Source organism: Theropithecus gelada, chromosome 9, assembly GCF_003255815.1.
Source record: "Theropithecus gelada isolate Dixy chromosome 9, Tgel_1.0, whole genome shotgun sequence".
NCBI classification, from domain to species: domain Eukaryota; kingdom Metazoa; phylum Chordata; class Mammalia; order Primates; family Cercopithecidae; genus Theropithecus; species Theropithecus gelada.
Genome location: NC_037677.1, coordinates 59151808 through 59169003, shown reverse-complemented (window position 1 = coordinate 59169003; position 17196 = coordinate 59151808). Strand labels below are relative to the sequence as shown.

The 17196-nt window shown below is 43.7% G+C and overlaps 1 protein-coding gene across 3 annotated transcripts in view; it reads left to right on the top strand.

Annotated features, from left to right (window-relative positions):
• Positions 1-1259: 1259 nt before the first annotated feature.
• KAT6B (lysine acetyltransferase 6B) overlaps positions 1260-17196 on the top strand; it is a 207688-nt gene continuing 191751 nt past the window's right edge. For all 3 annotated transcript variants that reach the window (XM_025397157.1, XM_025397156.1, XM_025397158.1), the window contains exons 1-2: positions 1260-1636; positions 13402-13471. The gene's annotated coding sequence lies outside the window, so the exon portion shown is untranslated. The remainder of the gene's footprint in view (positions 1637-13401; positions 13472-17196) is intronic.

Below are 17196 nucleotides of genomic sequence, written 5' to 3'. Positions count from 1 at the left end.
ATCGCCCGAGGGCGCAAAGCCTGGGCAAAGGACGAAGTTTGGGGCCCATAGCGACGGGAGGGGGGGCGCGTTGGCGAGGACCGCACCTCAGTCCCAGCCCCGGCGGGCACACTCCCCGCCCCAAACGGCCCAGGCGTCCCCATCCTCCCGCGGACACCAGCGTCCCCGCCCTCCCCCGAGGGCGGCGAGAGGAGCCCCCCGGGGCGGAGGCAGGTACCCCCGGGGCGGAGACTGGGGCGGGCGGGGTCCGGGCTGCGCCCCCGGCCAGGCCGGGCGGGCTGGCGGGCGGCGCGGGGGGAGCGGGGCTGGGCGGCGCTGCCTCGGGCTCTGTGCGCTGCAGCCCGGAGCCGAGGAGGAGGAGGCGGAGGAGGAGAAGGAGGCGGCGGCGGTGGGTCCCGGGCGGGGGGAGCGCGGCGCTGCGGACCCGGGCGGCTGGCAAAGGACGAGGCGGAGGCTGAGGAAGGCAGCAGGGAGACCCAGGCTGCAGCAACAAAGGGCAGCGAGCGATTGGCCGGGCTGCAGGCGAGGTTAGCCGGGGACCGGGGTGGCCGGAGGCAGCGGCGAACGGTGCACGTGCTTGCAGACACGGGCGAGTGTGGAGCCGGGGGGTGCACGCCCGGTGGGTAGGGGCTTGCTCCCCCGCGGCATGGGATGGCGAGGAGGCTGCAGCGACATCGTTCTGCCTGCACCCGGCCTGGGGCTGGCAGGGTAGGGGTGTGTTGGGGGGGGAAGGATGCGAGCCAGGGGGCGGGCGAGTAGTCGCCCGGGACGGGACGGGGGGGGGGGGGGGGGGGGGGGCGGGATGGAACGCTCCGGGCGGCGCGCCCGTCCGCGCACTCCAGCAAAGAAGCTGGCGACTGAGAACCTCGAATTTTAACTTCGCGTGCCCGCCCGCGCGCGCCCGCCCGCGCCCACCCCTAAATCCTGCGGCCGCCGCCAGCGATCAGCTCTCACACAAACTTTAGCTGCGGGCTAGGGGGTTTGGGGTTGAGTGGGGGAGGGGAGAGGGAAAAGGCCTCCTGATTGGCGTCGTCTGCAGCCAATAAGGCCAAGCTCCCCTGCTGCGAGTAGACCCAATCTTTTCCTAGAGGTGGAGGGGGCGGGTAGGTGGAAGTAGAGGTGGCGCGGTATCTAGGAGAGAGAAAAAAGGCTGGACCAATAGGTGCCCGGAAGAGGCGGACCCAGCAGTCTGTTGATTGGTACTGGCAGTGGACCCTCCCCCGGGGTGGTGCCGGGGGGGGGATGATGGGTCGAGGGGTGTGTCTATGTGGAAGCGAGATGACCGGCAGGAACCTGCCCCAATGGGCTGCAGAGTGGTTAGTGAGTGGGTGACGGACAGACCCGTAGGCCAACGGGTGGCCTTAAGTGTCTTTGGTCTCCTCCAATGGAGCAGCGGCGGGGCGGGGCCGCAGCTCGGGTTTAATGAGACTCCATTGGGCTGTAATCAGTGTCATGTCGGATTCATGTCAACGACAACAACAGGGGGACACAAAATGGCGGCGGCTTAGCTCCTACCCCTGGCGGCGGCGGCAGCGGTGGCGGAGGCGACGGCACCTCCTCCAGGCGGCAGCCGCGGCTTCTTTCTCAGGCAGCGGCAGCGCCCCCGGCAGGCGCGGTGGCGGTGGCGCGCAGCCAGGTCTGTCACCCACCCCGCGCGTTCCCAGGGGGAGGAGACTGGGCGGGAGGGGGGAACAGACAGGGGGATTCAGGGGTTTGCGACGCCCCTCCCACAGGCCTCTGCGCGAGGGTCACCGCGGGGCCGCTCGGGGTCAGGCTGCCCCTGAGCGTGACGGTAGGGGGCGGGGGAAAGGGGAGGAGGGACAGGCCCCGCCCCTCGGCAGGGCCTCTAGGGCAAGGGGCGGGGCTCGAGGGCGGAGGGGGCGGGGCGGGATCGCGTGGGGGCGGGGTTCGGGGAGTCGGAAGGCGGGGGCTGCGAGGGAATTTCTGAGTGGGAGTGAACTGGTAGGAGCGGTGGGGGCCAGCGAGGGTGTGAGGAAGACTAGTGAGGGTTGGGTGGGAGGGGAAGCTGGAGGTGTAGAACAGGTGCAGAGGGAGAGTTAGGGAGGGATGCAATTTGAGAGAAGTGGAAGGCGGACCGAGGGGTGTGTGAGGGCAGGTGAGATGATGCCGAAGGCGAGATTGCAGTTGTCTGGGCGCAGAGTAGGTGGGTTTGGGTGTGGTGGATTGGAGCCGAGTTGAAGCGGTGGAGAGTGTTGGGTTTGGGGAGGCATTGAGGCGCATGTGAGGAGCAGGTGCGATTGCAGTGATGGGAAAGGTATTTGGGTGGATCGGCATGTTGGAATAAGAAGGAGGTTTGCTAGCTTTGGAGTATGAAGTGTTTTTAAAAATGTGGAAGGATGGGATGGTTATGCTTGGGAGAGTTTCTGAAAGATGATGCTAAGACAGCAGAGCAAACTTAAATGTGAAGGGAAGGGAGAGAGGCTGCTTAGAACTTGCAGAATAAATCTGTAGCAGAAAATCTCCGGGGGACAAGGGATTGGTAGGGGTGGGACAAAGTGGCAGGTGTGAAGAAAGTGGGCGGAGCTGTACAGTAATTTTGGGTGAATGTGATTTGGTGGACTGTGCCAGGCGTGAGGATGGGGCAAAGAAAGGTGTTAGTTTGGGAGACAAGTTGCTTGATAGGCTGTATTTATTATTTTTTAATAAAAATGAGAAAAGGGTCTCACTATGTTGCCCAGGCTGGTCTCGAAATCCTGGCCTCAAGTGATCTGCCCACCTCTGCCTGCCTGAGTGATGGGATTACAGGCGTGAGCCAGGGCGACCCGTGATAGGCTGGATTTATTATATTAAACTTGATCTGGAGTCTTCAGGGAGTGTGGGGCAGCAGAGTATCCCAGGAAGAGACATACACCATACCCTGGGATAGGACTTTTTGCATAGGTTTGAATTTGCTAGTACTTTGCTATGGGCAGAGTGCAGGGAGTGGTAGGAGATGACCAGGCAAAGGCGCAGGATGGGTTAGATTACAAATGGTGTCCTATGCCCCATGAAGGAGTTTAAGCCCTGTAATTGGTAGAAGGTGTTGGGATGTGTTAAAGAGAGTATTAGACAGCAGTTCTGAAGGGGTAGTGATAAAGAATTACAGATGTGGGAAATACGAAATGAAAACCAATGAACCAAGTATGTTTGGGGTTGGAGATACCAAGGAAATGAAGACCCCTCCTATATGGACGGAAGGTGGAAGTAGAAAATGGGAATTAGTTGTGTTCGAACAGTCTTAGTTCTATGGGGCCCCAAGAAGGTTTTTTTTTTTTTTTTAAGTGCATTCTTCCTGTCTTACTTGTATACCCTAGATTTTTTGGCATAGCCTTGAAATAAAACACTCTGGTTTTTTTCTTATTCATAAGTTCTTTACACATTTATCAAAAAGAATTTGGACAATATTTTATGTTTTTAAGAAGGAAAGGATCATGCACATGTTTCTTCTTTCCCGAGAACTTCTACTGAGAGTTAAAGGTTGGGGAGGTGAAGTGACAGTTTACCAAAAAAAAGAAAAAGAAAAGAAAATACAGAGACAGAGGAAGATTTTAACATTAAAGGAGGAATTCAGGGAATGGCTGATGGTCATGACATGGTCGGCAGAGGAAGTTTTGCTTACCAGCCACACTTAGGCTTCTGAGTAGAGTGGGTATTATGTCATTGCTATTATAGCATGTGTTTATTTCACAGACTGCTTTTGAAGATTGGGTGGAAACTGTCAGATGTGAGGCGTAGCATGAATGAAAGGTAAATAGGGTGAATATTAGAAAGTAGATGAGGAAGTTTAATAATTTTAATGTGCTTTAGAAGCTCTCATGGACTTTCACATACCAATTGATAAAAGACGTAACTAAGTGATCTGGCTTCCAGTCTCCTAGTTCTCTACAGTGTACCCTCAGTTTTCCACGTGCCTGCACGTGCCTACATTTGTATTGAGAGAAAAGGAAATAGTGTTTTTTTTTTTTTTTTTTGAGACAGTCTTGCTCTGTTGCCTAGGCTGGAGTGCAGTGGCATGATCTTGGCTCACTGCAACCTCCACCTCCTGGGTTCAGGTGATTCTCCTGCCTCAGCCTCCCAAGTAGCTGGGATTACAGACATGTGCCCAGCTAATTTTTGTATTTTTAGTAGAGGTGGGGTTTCGCCATGTTGGCCAGGCTGGTCTCAAACTCCTGACCTCAGGTGATCCACCCACCTTGGCCTCCCAAAGTGCTGGGATTAAAGAAATGGTTTCATGTGGCTGAGTGCGGTGGCTCACGCCTGTAATCCCAACACTTTGGGAGACCGAGGTGGGTAGATCAGGAGGTCAAGAGATCAAGACCATCCTGACCAACATGGTGAAACCCCGTCTCTACTAAAAATACAAAAAATTAGCTGGACGTGATGGTGGGTACCTGTAGTCTCGGCTACTTGGGAGGTTGAGGCAGGAGAATCACATGAACCCGGGAGGCGGAGGTTGCAGTGAGCCGAGATTGCACCACTGCACTCCAGCCTGGCGACAGAGCGAGACTCTGTCTCAAAAAAAAGAAAAAAAGAAATAAATATTTTATGTAAGTAGGGATGCGTGAACTGTGGTGATCAGTCTTTGTTGCAGAATGGTAAATGATGCATGGATGGGAGAAGTGGGGTGATGGAATATTTCTTCCCTGTAATGCCTTAATTTGCATTTCCAAAGCACCTTTAAGCACCTTTTTTAATAGGACTCCCACATCTTCTGATACCTGTCTTCCCGCAGACCCCAGAAAGAGAATACACCAATTTTCGGATCATCCATTCTATTGTTGCCAAATATTTGAGTTGTTTCAAGTTTGGGGTAATTGTGAACAAAGCTGCTATGAGCATTCCTACACCTGTCATTGGTGCCCATGTGCACAGGTTTCTAAGGTATACACCTAGGAATGAAATTGCCAGTTTATAGCTAGGGTGACCATTTGTCCTGGCTTTTGCTTATTTTCCCAGTGTAACTTTTAGTTATACTTTTAGTTTTCATAAGTATCTAGGTTTAGATGATGAATTGTATGGTCACCCTAGTCATAGATAGGTATGTCTGTCTTCATCTTTACTAAGTACCAAACTCTTCAAAGTATTATACCAGGTTACACTCCTTCCAGCAATATATGAATTCCCTTGTTCTCGCCCTCTCCAGTCTCAGCCTTTTTAGCTTTTAAAATTTTAGCCAGTATGGTAAATTTTGCACTTACCTGATTAGTAATCAGATTGCACAGCTCTTCATATATATATATATATATATATATATTTTTTTTTTTGAGATGGAGTTTCGCTTTTGTCTCCCAGACTGAAGTGCAGTGGCGTGATCTTGGCTCACTGCAACCTCCGCCTCCCAGGTTCAAGCGATTCTCCTGCCTCAGCCTCCCAAGTAGCTGGGATTACAGGTGCCCGCTACCACAACTGGCTAATTTTTTGTACTTTTAGTAGAGGTGGGGTTTTGCCATGTTGGGCAGGCTGTTTTCGAACTCCTGATCTCAGTTGCCTGCCTCAGCCTCCCAAAGTGCTGGGATTACAGGAGTGAGCCCTCTGCGTCCGGCCAGCTCTTCATACACTTTTTTAGCCATTTAGATAGCCTCGTTTATAAAGTTCTGTTCAAGTCTTTTCCACCCTGTTTTTAAAAGTTGGGCCTTGTATCTTTTATTGCTATTTAGAAGTTCTTTATTTACTGTGAATACAAGTCCTTTGTCATGTGTGTATGTTGCAAATGCTGTGGCTTGCCTTTTCACTCTCTTTATGGTGTCTTTTAATGAACAGAAGTTCTTAATTTTAATGGAGTCAAATTTATTGGTCTTTATGGTTAGTGCCTTTTGTGTCTTGTTTTAAGACTTTTCCTACCCTGAGGTCAAGAAGATATTCTCCTATGCAGTACTATCTTTTAAAAGCTTTGTTGCCCTTAAATAATGTATAACTATGAGTAAAATACACTCTTCTTGACCCCAGCCTCACCATTACAATCTGTTTTTGCTTTCCTTCACTTTCTTCTATTCTCTGTCTTGAATTTTTACTTCTCTGCAGCTATAACTAAGAGCCAGGTGCTGACTTCTCCTGTCTCTTAGGAGAAAATGGTCATATAGACAGAAGTTCAGCCAGATTAGATTTTACAGGTCTCCAGCTGACTGTATTGCCCTTTTTCCTTTTATGAGCTAGCATTTATTGTGTTCCTGCTATGTGTCTGCCATCATGCTTGCTTCTTTCATATTTGTTGTCTGAGTGATTCCTCTTAACGGTTCTGTAAAACAGAGAAGTATTCTCATTTTTACAGAAGAGAAAACGGAGACTTAGATTGACTTAGTAACATGTTCAATATCCTCTAGCCTAGGTAGCTAGCAGAATGGGGACTGGATCCCTGACTCTGATACTTCCCATCACAGCACACCTACTTGTTGATTAAAATGTCAGAAACCTGTTTTTTGATAACATCCAAAACCAAAAAGAATAACTTTCTTTTTTTTTGAGACGGAGTCTGGCTCTGTTGCCCAGGCTGGAGTGCAGTGGCGGGATCTCAGCTCACTGCAAGCTCCGCCTCCTGGGTTTACGCCATTCTCCTGCCTCAGCCTCCGGAGTAGCTGGGACTACAGGCGCCGACCATCATGCCTGGCTAGTTTTTTGTATTTTTTTAGTAGAGACGGGCTTTCACTGTGTTCGCCAGGATGGTCTCGATCTCCTGACCTCGTGATCCGCCCGTCTCGGCCTCCCAAAGTGCTGAGATTATAGGCTTGAGCCACCGCGCCCGGCCAAGAATAACTTTCTTACTCTTGATGTAACATGCCTTAAGTAAAGCACGAAGCTAACTATTGTGAAACTGGATAAAATACCTCTCTGTATATAGCCACTGGACCTTAAGTGGTCCATGGATGGATGACAGAAGGTCTGTTAACCCTTGAAAATGTATGCCAGTGCATATGGGTACATGTGCTTATTTTTTAGAGTAGAGCCATAATATTTATGAAACTCTCAAAAGGGAACCTGAATTTTTCAGGGTGTCTGGATATCTGGTCTGAAGACATCTGTAATACAGTTAACAAAGAATCCTGCAATAATCTATTTCAAAAGAATCATAAAAAAGTTAAGATGTAAAATTTTTCTCAGCCAGGTGCAGTGGCTCATGCCTGTAATCCCAGTACTTTGGGAGGCTACAGTGAAAGGATCCCTTGAGCCTTGGAGTTCAAGACATGCCTGGGTAACATAGTGAGACCCCCGCCTCTATTTTTATTTATTTATTTAGATTTTTTGGTATCTTTATTTTATCTTATTTATTTTGTTGAGATGGAGTTTTGCTGTTGTTGGCCAGGCTGGAGTGCAATGGCGTAATCTTGGCTCACTGCAACCTCCGCCTCCTGGGTTCAAGCAGTTCTCCTGCCTCAGCCTCCCAAAGAGCTGGGATTACAGGCATGCGCTGCCACACCTGGCTAATTTTTTGTATTTAGTAGAGATGGGGTTTCACCATGTTGGCCAGGCTGGTCTCAAACTCCTATTTCAGGTGATCTACCTGCCTCGGCCTGCCAAAGTGCTGGGATTATAGGCATGAGCCACCGAGCCTGGCCTTGTATCTCTATTTTAAAAAGTTTTTTAAAAATCACATTTTTTGGCCCAGCGCGATGGCTCACGCCTGTAATCCCAGCACTTTGGGAGGCCGAGGCGGGTGGATCACAAGGTCAGGAGTTTGAGACCAGCCTGACCAACATGGTAAAACTCTGTTTCTACTAAAAATAATAATAATAATAATAATAATAATGAAACAATGGCATGGTGGTGTGTGCCTGTAATCCTAGCTACTCAGGAGGCTGAGGCGGGAGAATCGTTTGAATCTGAGAGGCGGAGGTTGCAGTGAGCCGAGATCGCACCATTGCACTCCAGCCTGGGCAACTGGGTGAGACTCCGCCTCAAAAAAAAAACAAAAAAAAAAACAAATCACGTTTTTCTCTTAATACATTATTCTCAGTCTTTGTCATCAAAAACCAGCTAAAGCTAATATGTAATTAGGGAGAAATCTAGGATGGAATAGGAATTTTTAAATGCCAAAAAAAGACACTCTAAATTTAGTTGATTATTTCTTAAGTGAAAGTGCTTAGTTACAATACATCATTACTAATCAGTGTACCCTGGCTCCAAAGGCCTGATGACTTCAAATGACTTTTCATCTTGTCTCTAAATTCCTCTGTTTTACAAGGGATCAAATTTCCTGTGAGGTTCCTAACAGTGTGATTAAATTTTAGAGACTGAAACTATTGAGCACTTAAATGCAGGGATGACTATGCAAACCTAATTCATGGGTTTCACCAGGAGATTTGGGAACTGTCTCTACTAATTTATGATGATGATGTTGAAACTAATCTTTGCTAGAGATTATGGAAGCCATAATAGTTTATTGATGGTTCAGTTATTGTTTGTTGAAGCACATTTACACAATTATAGTTTAATGACATAACAAGGATATTGTCAACTAGGAGAGCATGACATGAAAAATTAAACTTCCAATTAATATAATATGTATTAGTTGAAATGATAATTTTTATGGTGATTTAGCCTCTTAGAAATCCTTGGAAAACATTATTAGCTTATGAATTGAAAACTCTCTTTGTTAATGAGTAGTGGGAAAGAACTTAGTGTTACTCTAAAAAGATGGGGAATTAAATATTCAGTTCAACTAACGTTTTATTGAGTGCCTGTTCTGGGCTTGCTGCTGAGTTAGGCTCATAAATATAAGTTGAACAAGATTGATGTTTGGAGAGGTGAAATACTGGTTGCTTTTGTTTTTTCTTTCAAACACCCTTCCCTCCAGAGTAGATGGATACTATTGCCAGAGTGATTCAAACATTCAACAGGTTTGTGTGTGTATGTGCATGCCCTTCACTGTGCATTATGGTGTCACCTGCTCCTGCAGTGGCTTCCTATTCATCTGTCACATTCACACACCACAGCTTGACTTTGTTCACAGCCAACTTTCTGTTTTACTTTTTTTGAGACGGATTCTGGCTCTGTTGCCAGGCTGGAGTGCAGTGGCGCGATCTCGGCTCACTGCAACCTCTGCCTCCCGGGTTCAAGCGATTCCCCTGCCGCAGCCTCCCAAGTAGCTGGGACCACAGGCACGCACCACCACGCCCGGCTAATTTTTTGTATTTTAGTAGAGACAGGGTTTCACCATGTTGGCCAGGATGGTCTCAATCTCCTGACCTTGTGATCTGCCTGCCACAGCCTCCCAAAGTGCTGGGATTACAGATGTGAGCCACCACACCTGGCCTATTAATGTTTTTTATTTTTTAATTATATTTGTCTTTTTTAGAGACAAAGTCTAGCTCTATTGCCTAGGCTGGAGAGCATTGGCACAATCATAGCCCACTGTAGTCTCAACCTCCTGGGCAGCTCAAGAGATCCTCTTGCCTCAGTCTCCCGAGTAGCTGGGTCTACAGGTGTACATCACCACACCCAGCTAATTTTTTATTTTTATAGAGGTGGGGTCTTGCTATGTTGCCTATGCTTGTCTCGAGCTCCTACCTCAAGTAATCCTCCTGCCTTGACCTCCCAAAGTGCTGGGATTAGAGGCGTGAGCCATTGTGCCTGGCCCAACTGAATTTCTTTATCCCTTTTCAGCATATACGTGTTCTAGTCAGGCACATTGACTTGGTGTCCCTTTTGTTTGACAGCTCATTCTTAGCTTCTGTTATTTCACTTTGATTTCCGTCATTCATTCCTTGATACATTTATTTAGCAAATAGGCATTGGACCCCTCATATCAAGTTGTAGTCTTGGGAAATCTTAGGGTATACAAAGATGAATCAAGCATGAATCCTGTTTTTAAGAATTTTACAGTCTAGTAGGGGTGACAAGGTTAATACACAAGTAAGCATAATACAGAGTGGGAAATGAATGTCAAAACAGTAAAAAAGCTAAAAGCTTCCTGTTAGACAAAGATGTTTGGGCTTTTGAGAAGTTGTTTGCACTGGGCCATGAAGGATTTGAATTTGGGCAGAGGGATGGTGGGGCACTTATCCAAGCTCAGCATTATCTTTCAGGGTCCAGTTTTCAGTCCCATCCATCCAAGAGATGTTCATCCATCCTTCACATGGTTTCAGCAAGGTAGTATAGTCACTGTTGTTTCCAGACTTCTTCCTTCTGTAATCAGAGGAACACTTTCTTTAAAGCAAATCTTCCAGGGAAGACCAATATACATAAAACAGTTAAAGTGGAGCTGCACTGTTGGATTCAAGGTGCTGTGATGGCCCCAAGTTTAACCCACAAGGGGGCACCTGAAGGTAATACCCGAGGTAATTCCTTGTCACAAGAGATCCAAAGAGCCTAGTTTGAAAACCGCTGGAGAGACAGAAAGAGTTTGGGCTTTGGCATCTGAATTAAAATCCTTCATGACTTAATAACTCTGAGATCTTGGCTAAGTCAAGCCTGTTTTCCTTTTGTAAAAACAACAATGCTACCTTACATGTTGTTTTAAGGTTTACTGATAATCTATGTAAAGTACCTGGACCACAGTACATGTCAGGAAATGGTTGGTATTATTATTATTATAGTTCAGTGCTTTGTTATTTCTTTTTTTTTTAAAACAACTTATTGAGGTGAAGCTCACATAACATAAAATGAAAAAAAATTAAAAAGTGAACAAATCACTGGCATTTAGTACATTCAGTGTTGTGTCACCACTGCCGCTATCAAGTTCCAAAACATTTCTATTGATCCCAAATAAAATCCCTTACCCATTAAGCAGTTTCTCTAGATATGTCCCTGAGACACCACCAATCTATGTTTTGTCTGTGGATTTATGGATGTTTCATATGAATTAAATTATATGATGTGTGGCCTTTTGTGTCTGGCATCTTTCACAACATAATGTGTTTGAGGTCCGTCCACATTGTAGTTGCATGTATCGAAACTTCGTTGCTTTTTATAGTTGTATAGTATTCTAGCGTATGGATATACCACATTTTGTTTATCTGTTCATCTGTTGATGGACATTTGGGCTGTTTACACCTTTTGGCTATTGTGAATAGTTTTGTTATGAACATGAGTGTATGTGTACTTATTTGAGTATCTGTTTTCAATTCTTTTGAGTCTATACCTAGAAATGGAATTACAGAACCATATGGTAGTTCTGTGTTTAACTTTTTGAGGAACCGCCAAACAGTGCTTTGTTATTTCTTAATTGCTTCTTGTATGTTCTGTCTCTAGCTTTGCTTTGTATTCCGCATAGTACTTACCACAGGGCTGCATGCAGGGAACATCAACTCACTAAATATTTGTTGGTTTTTCTTTGATTAGTATTTATAACCTCACCTCCCAGTTCACATGTTTTGGGCCTGAAGCATTGATTTCAGAGGAAATAGATGCATCCAGGATTTGAAAGATAACAAATATCACCATAATGGATGGTGTTTGATGTTGTCAGACAACAGATATTTGTTAACCAAGGACACTATTTTGAGCAACTCTGCCAATAACCTGAGCTGGGTGCTGATAGAAGAAAAATAAGTCCGAGTTCCTTCCCCTAAACAGTTCTGTTCTGTTTCGGAAGATACTGCTTAGATTTGTGGACGCTTACTCAGTTACAAAATCGGCTTTGAAAAAATCCAGGTTTTCCGACGGTGATCCCTTTGGGGAAAAAAAAAAGAAAGAAAAAGCCAGGAGCTTATTAAAGTAAAAGAGTTAAAAATAACTGTTAGCAAGTAAAACTCAGGATGACAAAAGTGTAAACTCTATTATTAATCTTTGTTTTTTCTACCACTGTTTTTTGGCTCATCCATAAACTCATGACTTGAGTGTTATGACACTGGTTTTGAAACAACACACACAGCTTTAGTAAAAGCTTAGAGGGGGCCTCGCATAATACTTATGATCCAGGATATTTTGACTCTTCTTATGCTGACATGAATATTTCTGAATAGTGTTGATGTTTATGTAATACCAGTGAAACTAAAAGCTCAGTGCTGGACTAAGCATTTCTCTAGATATGTTTAGAATATTTGTAATGAATGATGTAAATAGTGTTATATTATAAGACCGTATGATGCAACCATATAATTTACTGATATTTTGTAGTTAAAAATAAAATGATTCACAACCTTAGAAAATAGAATAATTTAATTCGATGTAGCATAAATCACCAGAATTAATTTAGGATGATTTGCTACCTTTTTGATAGCCTTTTAGTCCAACTCTCAAGTTTTTATAGAAAAATGAAAAGAGAATAATTATTTTAGGGTTTTAGCTTGTGATAGAATGTCCTATCTCTATGTGAAACAAATCCCCGTGCTCTGAAAAAGAGAAATGGTGTGGATAATTCCAAATCAGGAAAAAAAAATCATTTCTATTTGGCTTTTGAATGAATTATACATTTTTTTTTTTCCTGTGGATTTGTCTTTCCAGTTAGATACTACTTAGGCTGAAATGAAATTGGTTTTCAATCTATTCTCTTGCTTATGCGAATTTACAGTGGGGCCAGTGGGATGTTGGAAACAAATCAGCCTAAGATTAAAAAATTTGCAGTGGATAATATACAAAGTGGATAATATACATGTGTTTAGTTGAGAATTGGCTACAGATAAGAGACTTCTGATTTTGTTCCTCTCCTAGCTGTGTATTTTTTTTTAAACACTGTGATTCTGCTTGTAGCAAAGAGCTGCTGAGTTACATCTGCTTCTGCCTAATTAACTCTGTTGGTTGGTGTCAGATGAGAGCTAATTTTGAGATTAAATTGAGGAGTGGGGTGTCTGTTGTGGCTGGGGGAGGGGAGAAGGAGGATCCAAGGTTGCTTGATTGTTTTACATAAGATCAAAATGCAGTTATTCACAGTTGTTCTTTTAAATTTATTTTTTGCTTTTCAAGTAAAAATAATCAGTGCTGTACTAAAATGTGACTTGTGTCAATACATATTTACTATTATGTAAACTGGTACATTTTTCTTGTAGGTGAGCTTATTGGTCATATCTGGGTAGTCCATTCAGTACCTATGTGCCTGGTGGCCTTTGGGACAAACAGTGAATGCTGACCTTAAAACAACTTTTGACTATCTTTTTTTCCAATAAATGTTCTATCTGTTTGGCTATTTGAGTAGTAGTGGGTTTTGTTTTTGTTTTTGTTTTTCCATGATGAGATTCTTTCTTAGGAATCTGTCACAAACTTGATTTTTAAAATTTGAACAGATCTGGGCTTATGGATGAAATTTACTTCCTTAGGCACTTGGCTGGGTCCTTGGGGCTTCATTTTCTGTCTCAAGTTCCATATTTATGAGAATCCTTCAGTGGTGTGAAAAAATTATTGTATTACCAAATGTAGTATAATAACTCATTGGAGCTGTTTGTCTTCAATAGTTGTGGAGATACATGGATGGTTGCTGAGTTTAAGGATGTCCTTATGTCCACATGAACGTTTCCTTTTTTCTTTTGGCAGATTTGCCCGAAGACCTGGATAATCTCCATTTTTGTCATGGACTGTTAAAACGTTTGAAGTTCCAATTCTGGTACTTTCCCTTATTTTATTACATGTTTAACGTATAAAATGACAGTCTTATTGAAACGTGTTGGTAATGGATATAAACGATTGTTTTATGGATATAAATGATTGTGGGTAAAGATTGTGGGCCGGGCGCGGTGGCTCACATCTGTAATCCTAGCACTTTGGGAGGCTGAGGTGCGCAGATCATGAGATCGAGAGTTTGAGTCCAGCCTGACCAACATGGCGAAACCCCGTCTATACTAAAAATACAAAAATTAGCTGGGGGTGGTGGCGGGCGCCTGTAATCCCAGCTACTTGGGAGGCTGAGGCGGGAGAATCGCTTGAACCCAGGAGGTGGAGATTGCAGTGAGCCGAGATCATGCCATTGCACTCTAGCCTGGGTGAGAAGAGCAAGATTGTCTCAAAAAAAAAAAACAAAGAAAACAAAAAGCATTGTAGTAAAAGCTTGTCATGAAGGTATATTTTGGCTATCTATTAGGTATGAAACACATTTTTTTGTTGTTGTTTTTTGTTTTTGAGATAGAGTTTTGCTCTTGTTGCCCAGGCTAGAGTGCAATGGTACAATCTCGGCTCACTGCAACCTCTGCCTCCTGGGTTCAAGCGATTCTCCTGCCTCAGCCTCCTGAGTAGCTGGGATTACAGGCACATGCCACCACGCTTAGCTAATTTTTTGTATTTTTAGTAGAGATGGGGTTTCACCATGTTGGCCAGGCTGGTCTTGAACTCCTGACCTCAGGCGATCCACCCCCTTCGGCCTACCAAACTGCTGGGATTACAGGTGTGAGTCACCACGCCCGGCTACGCATTTTGTTTTAATGTATGTTCATTTGCTTGTGTAACCAAAACACCTAAAAGCAACTTGGCAATATTGGACACTTTTCCTGTGACCTCTTCTACTTTCTGCAGTTGTATTTTGTGCAATCAAATTAGTTGTGATTCATCCTGAATAAATGATGAAAGATTAAATAATTACTTGGATATAGTGAAATATCTTCTAATGAAATTTTGCCCGAAACCATTTTACTTTGGAAAGCTCAATTTCCTGTTCTCAACTGACTGACACAGAATGATTCCTGTGTTCTATCCTGAAAGTGGTTGCACTGTGAAAGCCAGTGATTTCATTCCTAAACACACTGTGTTCCAAGTCTAACATTTTTGTCAAGGGTTTATATAATGAAACAAAAGGGAGTACTTATTAGATTTGTAGATGACATAGATGACAGAATCAAGATTCAAAACAATCTTTAGCAGGTTGGAAGATAGACTTAAATCAACTAGATGAAATTGAACTGTAATAAACGTTAAATCCCAGCATTTCAATTTGCAAAAGGAAAGGAGTGGAAAGACTCAACTTGACAGCACTTTTTGAAAAAAGATCTGGGATTTTTAGTTGGACTGCATGCTCAGCATGGCCACTTGTGTGGCAGGGGTATTGAGGAAGTTCCTGTAATTTGGGTTGCATTTATAATTGGATAACACCTGAACTGCCATATTTTAAGATGGCCATTAGCCAAACTAGTGAGCAACCAAGAGAAGGTGGTGCTTTGAAACCATGTGATATGTGGAAGGGTTAAGGAACTGGGATATGAGTGGTCTAAGTTATGGCTGGAGGTAGCACGGGGTTTTGTTGTTAGTGGTTTTCAAAAGGTACTTGTTTTCAGACATCTGAAGGCCTCTCATATTGAAGAAATACTAATAATTGTCTTGGGATTGTTCCAGGGAATAGGACTAGTGGGTAGAAGTTATGGAGTGGCAGATTTTTGCTTCTCTGAGCAAGAAATATAGCTACCGCTGTGCAACAGTGGGGTGAGCTGCCTCAAAAAGTGACAAATTATCAATCACTGGAAGTATTTTAAAAATGTAAAGACTCATTGCCCATCTATTTGGGATATTGGGCAGGGATCTTTTATTGGATAACTAGAGGTTGGACTGGATGACCTCTAAGGTCCTTTCAGCCCCAAGTTTCTGAATCTGAGGGGAAAATGAGTAGAGTGAATTTACAGCTTACTGATCACAGAGGGGACAATCTTGTTTAAACCGCCTCCTTCAAGGTGGCATTTTCGGTTGGCATTTAAAACTGTACTGTTTGAACAAGTATAGTTCGATGACCCAGTTGTTTTTCAGCAACATTCCAGGATCTCTGAGAGCAAATACTATATTCTTCAGTATGTCTGGCTAAAGTTTTTAAGGAAAGATATTGTTTTCTCCTTTTAGGTATATTCTGTCTAAATAAATAATCAGAGATAACTTTAATTTTGTATTTTATTAGAAAATTTTCAAAGTATGTAGACGTTGCATTTGATGAAAGTGATAACTACTATATATTGAATATTAGATCATGTGTTCATTTAATCCTCTCAATAATCCTGTAAGGGATATACCAGTATTATCTACAAGTAAAGTGACGGACGCTTTCTCCACTGGACATTGTGGTAGAGCTGGGGTTCAGACCCATGTTGGTCTCTTTGCAGAGGCAGAACTAGCTAGAGCAGGCAGTTGTGGCTCAGGGGAGAACAGTGATGGACTTAGTTGGATTTTAGAATTGGCTGGGCACAGTGGCTCACGCCTGTAATCCTAGCATTTTTGAGAGGCTGAGGAGGGCAGATCATCTGAGGTCAGGCGTTTGAGACCAACCTGGCCAAAATGGCAAGACTCCGTCTGTACTAAAAATGCAAAAATTAGCTGGGCGTGGTGGCACATGCCTGTAATCCCAGCCACTTGGGAGGCTGAGGCAGGAGAATCACTTGAACCCAGAAGGCAGAGATTGCAGTGAGCTGAGATTGCACTACTGCATTCCAGCCTGGGCGACAGAGTGAGACTCTGTCTTAAAAAAAAAAAAAAAAAAAAATTAATGGTGTTTGACCCTTAAATCTGTTTTGACTCTTACCTTGGGTAAGACTCTTACCATCTTCTCCCGAGCCTCAGTTTACCCACAAAGTTGTTCTGCAGTTTAAGTGACAAGTTATATATGAGCACACTCTGTACAGTTTAAACTATAAAAAGAATTAAGAAGTGGGTGTTATCATTGGAGACCAAGATTAGAGCTCAGGTTTGGCCCAATTCCCAGGCCAAGGCTCTTTCTCCTTGTATGCTCTTTGTAGATGTACTTAATACCAGATTGGAGATCTAGGGTGGTTTTCGTATATACCAGGCATCTCTCAGAACAAATACCACTGTCCACCTGAAATCAGATGTGTATATACCTTCTTTGTATTGAGCTGTTTAATGAGCTAACTGGGTATTAAGATAATTAGAATACTCTACTACTTAAAGGTGAAGGGTTATGTTACTATATTATTTTCAATTTTCCAACTTGTGGGTTGGAGGGTATCATAGACCTCTGTTAAAGGGATGGGGGAGGTGATTCCATAGAAGTAGCTAGAAGGGAAGTTTTTTTAGTATGAGACTTGGGAAATACAATACCTAGCTGAAAGCAGGATTATTTACTCTTTTTTTTTAAGTTCAGGATTTCTTGAAATAAGTTTAATGTACTTTCATCAAATTTTTTATATCATAGATTTATTCTTTCATGTGTATTTTATGTTTATGGAAGACATATACCTTGAACCACTTTCATATAATTTTGTTAATTTCAATAAAGATAATTAAATGTGTAATTTAGATGTGATTATACTTCATAAATGACTTCATATAGAGAAGTGAAACATTCTAAAAACAATTTCTTCTCAGACTGTGACCCAATTTCTTGTTGAAAAATATAGTCACTGT